Genomic DNA, 12,009 nt, shown 5'->3' with positions numbered 1-12,009 from the left:
GATGTGGGGTTGGTTTCCCGAAAGGACTGTTCCATTTTATAATTTAATGAATTATGGTATAAGAAATAAATCTCACAAGTAACAAATAAAAGAATCCTACAAGATCTTTTAATGGTGTATATAAATAATTATACTTCTTTATAATAATATTAGTATATACAGTAATACACATATTTAAATTTAGAAAGGGTAAACACACATTATAAGAATGATCAAGAAAAGATTATCAAAGAAAATTGGTTCAGTTTTCACTTCATTTCGATAAAATAAACATAAAATAAAACTAATTTATTATACTTTGTTATATTTTAATATGTCTACCTTTATTTTACTATAACGTGGGTTAGAAAAATGATTTGGAAGCGTTAGAAAAAAATGCTCCAAAAGCATTTCTTATAATTAAAAGGTCGTCATAGTGATATTACTTGATTCAGTTAGGATTATTTTCTATAAAAGATACATGTTGTTTATTACTGATAGTGATCTTACTAGAAGAAGTAATTTTCTAGTGCCGAGTTCAAGGTTTAAACTTGAATGATTAAAAGTAAAGTAAACATCTATTTTAATTACTAAGTTAACTCATGAATTTACACTAGTTAATCCAACTAGCAAAACTTTCTAGAAAACCTTTTTAGATTAGGATGTTCTTTATTTTGGACCTGGTGAGAATCTCTCTAAGCAGCATATCAAAGCCCCACTTGAATTAGTGGAGTGGTGGTCCCCCGAGACTCAGAGGTTGGGGTCTCTGTTCATGGTCTAGAGGAGTATGAAACACGATATACCACAAGAGCCCTATTTAAGTGGGAACCAACATGATGTTACTTACAATCCACATCAAATTCTTACATATTTTCATCATAAGAGGGAAGTGAAGATATTTCTTATGAAAAAGTTAATTATAGTTTCAAAATATTCATTTATATTGTTGGGTAATTAATGTTCCCACAAACAAAATTACTCATACTCACAAAGGATTGTGAGAACGCAATAAAAATTACGCCGTAAGAAAATTACTAACAACCACGAGAATTTAAGGTGATTTGATACCTCTAGTCTACGCTCATGAAACTATCTCAAAAGTATTTTACTCAATGATTATAAGAAATGATAACACTTTCACACAAAAACACTTTTCTCTCAACAAAGTGACTTTGTTTCACAATCTCTCTTCTCACACATTCTCTCTTCATATGTTGTTTCTCCACTAATTCTCTTCTCTATTTATAGTGAAGATTGTCACCAACTATAATAAATAAGTTCTCTTGAAAGTTGAAACAAAAACAACTTCCAATGCATTCATTCAAATAAACTTAATCTAGTAAAATGCAATCTTCCACTTTGCATTTAACCACCTAAACTTTAGTGATAAAATTTTAATTCTCATTATGCATGCACCTTATCTTTTGGCTTGGAACTCTACAATTCTCCCCCTCAAGCTAAAAGAGAAATATCATTCGATCAATTTGAAAGTGAACAAACTCCCGCTCCAATGGAAGTATCTCCTAACACTTCTACAACATTAGAAAACTTTAATTTCTTCTTCACTTTACTATCATGGTTCCTCTTTAAGGCTTGTCTATCTAAATATCAAAGGTTACTTTTATTTTTCTATCCTCACAACACCAAGTGTCTCCCCTTGTACACCTTGCATCCCCACTTTTAACCAACATACTTGTATCCTTGTGACGTTATCTTCCCCATAGAAATCATATTAACAACAACAGAAGGTACAAACCTCGCATTTGAGAAAGTTCGAATAGCACCATCATGGAACTTCATATTCACGTTCCATATGCCTTCAACCTTCATTTTTCCACCATAAACTAACTTGAAATGACTGAATTCTCCATCAGTTTTCAAAGTATCAAACATCTCTCAATCTTTGCAAATGTGCTTTGAGACAACAGAATTCATCACCCATTTTGTTTTAGCAACGTCATCATTTATTGCCAAAAACACATCATCTTCATCTCCAACACTTTTCACTACATTAGCTTGGGAGTTGGCACTATCTTTGTTCATATCTCTTAATTTCTTCAAATCTTCCTTCATTTGTTTGTACCTCACTTGCACATGATCATTCTCACTGCAATAGTAACATTGTATGTTTCTCTAAAAGTGACGATCACCTCATCCAAATTCGAAGTTGATCTTCCCATAAGCAATGTTTGAACCAAATTTTTGAAGGACCTTGGTAGTGAGGCCAACAACAACAACACCTGCTCCTCATCAGAGAGTTTATCATTTGCATTCAACAATTGACTTACCAATTGACTAAACTTGTTGATTTGGTCATGAAAATCTCCCCTCATCGCCATTTTGAGTTGATACAACTTCATCTTAAAACAAAGATTGGTTAGCAACTTTGACGCATAGGTATTCTCAAGCTTCTTCCACAAGGCCTTCGATATTGTCTCCTTCAACACATTGTGTTTTATCTCAGGAGTAAGGGCTAACCGAATCGTGCTCACAACCCTCCTTTGGATCTTAGTCCACTCGATTTCATTTACAGAAGTTGTCCTTTTATCTTATAATGTCTAATCAAGACCTTGTTGCACCAAAAGGTCTTGAATATAACTTAGCCAAATCATAAATTTTTTTTCCATTAAACAACAGTATCTCGCACTTTTGTGTGCTCTCGGTCATAGCTCTGATACCACTATTGAGTAATCAATGCTCTCACAAATAAAATTACCTACACCCACAAAGGATCGTGAGAACACACCAAAGATTACATCATAAGAAAAATAATAACAAACACAAGAATTTAACGTGGTTTGACACCTATTACCTATGTCCACGGAACCGTCTCAAAAGTATTTCCCTATCTCAAAAATGATTACAAGGTTATAACTCACCCTAAATAGTGTATCACTCTACAAACATGAATACCTTACTTAATGGTTACAAGAAATGATAACACTCTCACACTAAGATACTTTTATCTCAACAAAGTGACTTTGTTTCACAATCTCTCTTTTCACACTCTCTTTTCATGTGTTGTTTCTTCATTAATTTTCTTCTCTATTTATAGTGAAGATTACCACCAACTATAATAAATAAGTTCTTTTGGAAGTTGAAATAGAAACAATTTCCAATGCATCCATTCAAATAAACTTTATCTAATAAAATGTAATATTGTACTTTACATTTAAACCACCTAAATCTTAGTGATAAAATTTCCATTTTCACTATACATGTACCTTATCTTTTAACTTGAAACTCAACATATATGTCACTCAACCGTGGTTAGTAGTAGTAAAAATAAACAGTAATTTTAGCCACTTTATCAATAATAAGTGGGGGACTAAGAGATTAAAATAACAAGATAAAAAATAGAATAGGAGTGACGGGGTCAAATTGGGAGTATATAAATCTAATCACCGTAAGAGACAAGTTTTCTTTGTTTTGGAGGTTTCAAAGAATAATTTTTGTATTTAATTGAATCTAAAACTCAAATAATTGGTTTACATCATGGAAGAAACCCAAGTATATAACATTAGAAATTCAAATTTGTGAAATCATCTTTGACCTCAAAACTAGTCTCATGGTTATGCTTGCAAAGATGTCTCATCGTAGGAAAAAATTGACTTATTAACAAGTTTACCCACCCAAAGTAAACTGGGTTAAGGCATTTACATTTTGGTGAAAAATTATATTAGCTACATAATATTTAACCTAGAGTTTTGTTCTGCTTTTGCCATGGGTTTGGTTCATGCCCCATGCTGTTTTGTTATCTGATTTTCCTTTTAACTATTTTAATGAATATAGGCTTTGGTGTTTAGATTTATTGGTTCAGGTGATGTCAACTTAGTTGGGATTATCCTAACTAGAATAGTCTATTTTTTATTTAAAAAAGAAATATAATATTTAAACATGTTAATAAAATTGAAAAAGGACTTAATCAAACATTAATTTGATTTAACTCAATACAAAAATCATAATTAAGTATTTATACCAATCTTAAATAAATAATAATAATTTGAGGCCGAACTAACTACTAATTTGCATTAACTAATATAATATACAAGATGTTAGTTAATAGCTACATTTAAAAGAAAAAAATCATTCAACAAGGATCTGATGGAATTTCTTTGTAAAGCTTCAAAAATAAATATCAACCTAAACATATATTGTTATCTGGTTCCTTCCTCTTTATCTTCATTCCAAAAAGGAAAACAATAAAAGAATATCTACAAAAGGATTTCCAGGTTAGCAGAAAAAGAAAGGATCTTCTGTCTAAACTAGCAAACTTTAATAAATTGTCATCTAAGCATGGCCAATGACAAGAGCAATGGTTATTTTATTAATTATCATAATTCGTTAACCGTCGCTTTTTCACCTCAAAAGTTTGATGGATGACACGTAGGCTCACCCCTATTAAGGTCAATAAAAGTTATACGTCCACGGGATAGATAACTAACGGATATTTTTTAAAAAAGAAAAGGTTGTAAAATGCACTCCCTCTGTCTCTCACCCTATGTAGTCATTTTTCTCATGTATACAGAATCAATTTTAATTAATGGGATGGATAAGGATTGCAGACTTGATAATAACAAACATAAAGTAGTTTGAAACATGATTAAAAAAACAGTGTAGAGTAGGTGTGTCTTTTTTCTCAAAGAATATCTTCCAATATATTAAATCACGAACTATAATCTCATTTATGATTTTTTAATTAAAGAAATTTTACACATAATAAAAATTGAATATGAATTTTCTTACTAAATAATAGATTATTCTCACTCATATAAATAAAATAAAATTATTGATTAGAATTTTTTTCCATTATGCCATCACCCCAAACGCCACTAAAATGTAATTGAGTTGTGTTAAGATCTACACACACTCAATATAGAAATTTGCATCCCATTCACATTTCAATGAAGTTTGACACAATAAATTAATATCTAAAAACACAATTGATTAATCATTACATTTTAAAAATAGATTGCATTATTAATTAGGATTGTTTTTTTTATCATTACGAATCAAACACTATATGATATCAATGAAATTAAATTGTGATAAGATCTACACAGATAGATGGTGGTATGTCTTAATGCTTTTTCTTCCTCTCTCATATTCATTGTTTCTCGTTTACCTCTCCCAAAATTCTCTCTTTTTCACTATACACTCAAACCTATCTTAGTAAAATTATAATTTTGGATTCATTAATAGTTGGGTCAACATCAAATCTAAAAAACATGTTTGGAACCCATTTTTGCACATCTCCACCTTCGGGATTTACGAAATAATGTTTATGGTGAGAGAAATATCTCTCACATGTAGCTCTCTCTTTTCTCGCATACACCTAAACCTATCTTAGTAAAACTATAATTTCAGACTCGTTAATCATTGGATTGTTGTAAAATTTGAGAAAAAGGTTTGGAACTCATTTTTTTCACATCCCCACCATTCATATATGCGTAATAATGTCTTTGGTAAGAGAAATGTCTCTCGCACGTAGCTCTCTTTTTCCCGCATATACTCAAACCTATCTTAGTAAAACTATGATATCAAACTCGTTAACCATTGAAATGTTGTGAAAATTGAAAACCAGGTTTGAAACTCATGTTTTCACATCCACACCATTGGGATTTGATAAATAATGTCTATGGTGAGAGAAATATCCCTTGCATGAAGATAGTGAAATGGAGGTTCTAATTTCTTCTCCTTCTCTGAAATGCTTGAAAATCCTAGTAGAGCAATCAAAGAAAAAGCTCAAGGAATCTTAATAAGCCGCTATCACTATCGGACTATACATGTGAGTCCACTTAGAAGTAAGAGGTGAGTTTATCACAATTAAGGTTAAAATGAACATGTGTAGAGTTCCTTAGAAGATCAAATTGAGATTTATTTTGGAATGTTTATTGTATTGTGATTCTTTCTTTATAATTATAGTTATGAGATTGTTGTGTTTAACGGGACAATTGATGCCCTTATGCGAATTGGTTAAATAAAATTTGGTGCTCTTGGTGTTTTCATGTTTTTGACGTATGATTTTAATTTCTTTGATTTTGATATGATTATGTTAAATTATTTAAGGGGTTTAATTATATGAATATAACATATTAATATTATTATTGTGTGACATGTATATAATGCATAAGGCATGATAACGTGTTGTCTTAAGTGTGACGAATTATGTGTAAGTGACAAGTTGAGTATGTGTTAAATTGTGAGATCACACATGTGCATTGAAATATTGTGTGCATTAAATTGTGAACTATGAATCGTACAATTACACAACTGTAAGACCCTTTAAAGGCGACGAGTTAAAATTATTTTGAGAACAAATGAGGAGTTGTGTTTTATACAGTTCATAGATAGAGTCTGCACACTAAAATGTTTTCTGAGTTGGACTTGAATCAGGAGGGAGAAGCCCTGACGGACTCTTTGGAGTGTAGGCCTTGGGGGTAAATATACTTGGTTTGAATGTTCCTTGAAGTTTATGCTGATCTCATATGGTTTGAGCGTTCTCACGAAACAGAGTGACCATGATTGGTATCCCTATGATTTTACCTAGTGAGAGTAACTTGACTTACCAGTATGTGGTTTGTCTTGTCATGTATTCCTAGGCACTCGACGTGGTTTTTTCAGTGACATGATATCATATTACATATTTGATTGAGTTTTAGTATATTTGTTGCATAACACTTTGTATTGATCGATATTGATTGATTGAGTGATATTGTGTTTTGATCCTTGAGTACATGAATGATGTGAAAATGTGTGAGACATGTAGTGTTGAGATGTGATGTTACGTGATAAGTGGTGGAATGACATGAGTTGTGTTAAAATAAGTTTCATTTCATTTATATGATATGTAAATCTATATTGTCCTGTTTCTCTCTATTAGTTAGGAATGTGATAACTCACTCCTCGTGTACGGTTTGTGTTTGGATCCTGTGATGATCTTAAACTTTGTGTTTGTGGGACTAGATGGTTATCAGGATAATTATGGAGAATCTCATGATAGAGGACACTGAAACACAAATATTTTGATAGGATGTAATTAACACTGAGACATGAGTTTTTGTATTATTTGTATAATATTTTGAACATGTTACTTTATCTTATTTCGCTGCTTAACTTATTTTCTTTTGTAAAAAAATTGAATAATCTTATTTTGGGCCAGAGATGTTTTCATACCCTTATTTGATAAATTTTTGATTTGGTGATTAACGCGAATGTAAACCTTTTACTCATGCAAGCTCTTTTATGTTTATTGAATAAAATCATTTTAATTAATTTTGTATTTTTATGTATGATATGATATAAATATTTATGTCAGGATAAAAGATATCTGATATTTCATACATTTCCCAAGTTGATTCATGCACTCTTTCAAGAATGATTTTTTATGTTTCGAAAGAGAATGCAGAAAGCAAGTGAGGAAGCAATAACCCACTAAATGTTATTATCTATAAAGAGAAATTCTAGTTCATTCTAAGTGTTATTATCTATAAGAGCAATAACCCACTAAGTATTTGTTTCCTTTTTTAAGTACACTCTCCTTTTATTTTAATTTAAATTTTTTTATTATCATTAATATTCTCTATACCCAAAATATTCCTATACGTTGTTTAATTAGTGTTTCAAAAAATAGTTTCCGGAATGTTGTAAGTACTTTCTAGAATACAAATTGTAATACAAAATTCCAAAAATTACTTTTTGGAAATTAAAAAAATAATAGTTATATCGAATTTAATTTTTAATTTTCTTTCCTTTACAATTTTATTTCTTTTAATTATACATAAATCACAAAAAAGACACAAACACACGTGTTTGAGAGCTTGGAGGATGAAAAAATCCTAATGTTAAACCAAGAAACTAAACAAATAAGAAAGACCAGAATAAAATATTAAATAAGGTATTAAATCAGAAGTCATAAACACAGTGAAAGGGAGGGACTACTTCATCACCTTGGAATGAGCGTATTGTTACGGGAAAGGAGTGTGACACAGTGTGGGAAAAAAATAAGGTTTAAAAAAAAATCATTTAAGTCATAATCAAATTAAAATATAAGAAAGGAGAGTCTACTTAGAAAAAAAATGGCAGTGGATATAATAACATTTGCCTAAAAGAGGCCACCTCACCAATTTTTTTTTTCATAGACTACTAAGCAAGTTAGTTGGCCCAAACATACCCTGAGACCATCCAAGCAAAGGCAACCATGGCTGCAAAAGACCATTTTGATTGGCAAAATGCCGATAAAAAAAAAATAAAGAAAAATGTAAATCTCCTTAATGTATCAGTATAATTCTCCTCTAAATTATCTAAAGAAAAATATTACATCTAAAAAAAAAGAAAAATATTACATAGTTTTTCACCCCTAGAAAATTAGTCCTTTTTTATTTTGATTTCTATAAAAAAAAATCATTTAGTCCTCAGTTTTATAAAAATAATAAAAAATTTTAAGTGTTAAGAAATGATGGGACAAAATTAGGTTATATCTCGTGTCAAGGATTCGTACGTGTACTACATCACCTCTTAATATAACAAAACTATAACATGAACTAAAAGTATATATACTCATTCAAAAACAAAGTATATACTGTTTATATAATTAAAGATTAAAAAAAAGATTACAATTGGTAAAAAAAATAATTACAAGGAATAAAAATAAAAATTTAAGAATATTTATCTAACTCATTTTTAATACTTTTTATTTTGAGTAACTAGGAATATTTGTTAAAAAGTATCTGCATCTAATCAAATTCGTGTGTTGGATTGTGGTAAAACTAAATTCGAATTAATCATATTAATTAGTTTGATTGGATTCTGGTTTTGAAAATTTTCCGGCCAATCTAAACCAAACTAGTCTAATGAAATTGGGTTAAATTATTAATGCCAAAAAAAGTTGGGCTAAATTATGTTTTAAATTATTAGAAATCAAAATAATAATCAATATTTTGAAATTAAGTAAGTATTTATAGTCTTTATCTATGTAGAAAAAATAATTGAATTATTGGATTAATAAAATTTAATAATCATCATTAAATTATTAAATAACACAACTTAAACCCCAAGTAAATAGTATGCACGGTGCTAACTGCTCCACCTAGTTTTCTTCCTTTTAACTCTACTTTCTCCATTTGATTTTTCCCTTGCATTAGTACGAAGGATAATTCCTCTCTAACGAAGAAAGATGGAACTAATTAGGTTGTAAGTTAGGAACAAATTGCTCAAACTAGGTCCCTTTTAGAAACTAATTATGGGGGCTGTTTTGGAACTTTTTACGGGGAGGGGGGGGGGGTCTGTATCTGAAGGGGACTCGCCAGTGGAGTTGGCGAGTTGGACACGTGGCGGCGCCTGGTAGACTCGCCACTGGAGTTGGCGAGTTGCTGTCCATGTGGCGGGTCCCGCCACTCGTACTGGCGAAATACTTTTTTACGAAATTTTTTTTTTTAACTTCAAACGGGTATAACTTTTGATAGGAATGTCCGTTTGAGGTCCATAATATGTCAAAATGCTCGAAATTGAATGAAGAATCCCTTGGAAAATTCCCGAAGGGGATTTGGTCAACTCATTTTCCCAAAAAATGGATTTAAGATTCAACCACCCATTTTTTTTCATCTTAAATCCTATTTTTGAGCTACTTAGAGGCATTTTTTGGGAACTCGCCAATTCCACTGGCGAGTCCACCAGGCGCCGCCACGTGTCCAACTCGCCAACTTCACTGGCGAGTCCCCTTCAGAAACAGACCCCCCTGAAAAAAGTTTCAAAACAGCCCCCTTTTGAGAATTAGTTTTTAAAAGGGACCTAGTTTGAGCAATTTGTCGTAAGTTAGGATCCGTTCGTACCAGTTGATAGAAAGCAAACAAAAAAAAACATTAAAATGATATAGGATTTAGTGGTATTTGTGGTGCGATTTGATACGAGTTTAGGTTAAAATTAATTTGAACGAAACAAAAAAATTAAGTGTCTTGCAGTTTGGACTGATTTTTATTTATGAAATTCAAACTAAATCAAATCAATTTTTTTAATTTAATTTGGTTCATTTGTGATTTATAAAAATTCTGTAAGTATTAAAAATTTGTTATAATTAAATAAAATTTGAATGATAATTAATCTAAGTTACAATGATTAAATTTAGAAAAAAAATAATAAAACAACATTCATAATACTTGCTTTCAATCATAGTTTTAGGATTAAAAAAATTAATACAAAACTCTTTCCTTACCTTTCCCTTCATGGAGGTTCCTAGGCCTCCAACTCTAGGAAATTCACTGAGCCAATCCCAGCTCGTAACAGAAAAATAATAACTAAATCAAATAAATGTCCTTAAATTTAATGTGATTTGCGGTTTTTTGATTTGGTTTTTCATTTCATGTTTGATTTGGTGTGGTTCAATTATAAATATCTCTAATATTAGAACCCACGTTTTTAAACTCTACTTTAATTTAATTTTTTATCTTAATTTAATGAAATTAATAAGGTTTAAACTCTACCTTCTTTCACAGGCAGCCGCGCGTGGTGTGGAAGTTCTGACACAAGATAAAGACAATATAAGCTTTTGCAGTGTCGTGGTTCATAGGAAACAGGTAAAACAGTTACTTTTAACTAATAGTTACTTAGCCATGTGAACCGAGGAAAGAGTCACAAGGCAAATTGCAGGTTGCAGCTATATGTTGGGCACATGCAGGCTCGTGTGGGGTGGGGCAAACATTATCATGCAACAAACATTATGTACGTTCATGTACTATGTACTGCTGTGGTTTAATTTTGTGGCTGGTGGTTGGTACTTGGTATATGTTGTATGTGTCTGCTTATTCACATCTGAAAGTTTGAGTGGTTATATTTGGTCCATGTTTGATTTTATAAAATCAGTTAAAATAAAAGTTAAGGATATATACCTTAAAAAAAAACAGTCAAGGTAATTTTTTAACTAAATATTTATACTTGTTTGGTTTTATGTTCCATTCTCACTTCCTCAAGTCAATTTCTTGTGTCTAATAATTATTGGAGATCTCAGATCCTCTAAAGATATATGAACAAAATAATAAATATAAATAAGAAATTAATAACTTCAACGCCTTAACATATTTTTTAAGATAATATAAAAAGAAATTCTAATAAACTTTGTTGGATCCATCTTACTATATATCTGTTTGAGAAAATTTTGTAAAATTGAGTTAACCATTTAACCCCTTTTAAGAATAACAATTTTGAAACCAAGAATTCACGGTTCACATGTGAACATTCCAAAAGTTACCACTAGCTAGCTAGTAGTGTTTACTTGGAATTGGATATAAATTAATATGATGATGTACACCAAATTGTTTTATATTCACTCCAATGCATATGAATGTTATGTATAAAACATATAAATTTATTAGTTAGACAAGACATATATATGGGACTAACAAGTGACACATAAATTTTCTGGCTATATATGCCACTGCAGAAAGAAAGAAAAAAAAATAAGAGCAGGGAGTAGAGAAGAGCACATGCATGCTCACTCTGATATGAGTATGACCGTGCTGGTGGACCTCATGAACTTTCCACCAGGGCACACACACCACATTCCATTGAGGATAGGTCAAGGGTGCTTCTAGTTGTAACTTTTTTTTATTTTATTATTAATTGTAAGTTGTAACTTATATATTCTCCATTCATCAGGATGTTTCACGTGTTGGGACTGCATATTGTTTTGGGGGTACAAATTCAGTTCATAAAACGTTGAAAGAGTGGCAATGAGGCATGCCTAATTAAAGAAAAAATTTGATTCCTGTAATTGTAATAGAAAAACAAAAAAAATGATATTCATAAAGTAATTATTTAAACCAATTTTATTATGACAATATAATTTTGTAAAATAAAAATTATTTATGCTGAACATTTAAGTTATAATTAAAATATATAATATTAAAAAAATAAACTATTGTTTTTTTTGGCTTTACGTATAATATGATAGTTAATTGGATTAGCTAACATGTGCATGCGTGTACATGTTAGTAGTTTTATATATTACATACATTGTTTAAGAAATTTTTTATTTTT

The 12,009-nt window shown here is 30.6% G+C and overlaps 1 long non-coding RNA gene across 1 annotated transcript; it reads left to right on the top strand.

The window, feature by feature from the left end:
- The first annotated feature begins 10,466 nt into the window (after window positions 1-10,466).
- LOC106799678 (uncharacterized) lies at window positions 10,467-11,623 on the top strand. The gene is made up of 3 exons (XR_001389370.3): window positions 10,467-10,550; window positions 10,624-10,695; window positions 11,414-11,623. It is a non-coding gene; the product is annotated as an uncharacterized lncRNA (long non-coding RNA).
- The last annotated feature ends 386 nt before the right edge of the window (window positions 11,624-12,009 follow it).

Source organism: Glycine max, chromosome 8, assembly GCF_000004515.6.
Source record: "Glycine max cultivar Williams 82 chromosome 8, Glycine_max_v4.0, whole genome shotgun sequence".
NCBI classification, from domain to species: Eukaryota; Viridiplantae; Streptophyta; class Magnoliopsida; order Fabales; family Fabaceae; genus Glycine; species Glycine max.
The sequence above is the reverse complement of the archived record's forward strand: the minus strand, read 5'-3'. Positions and strand labels throughout refer to the sequence as shown.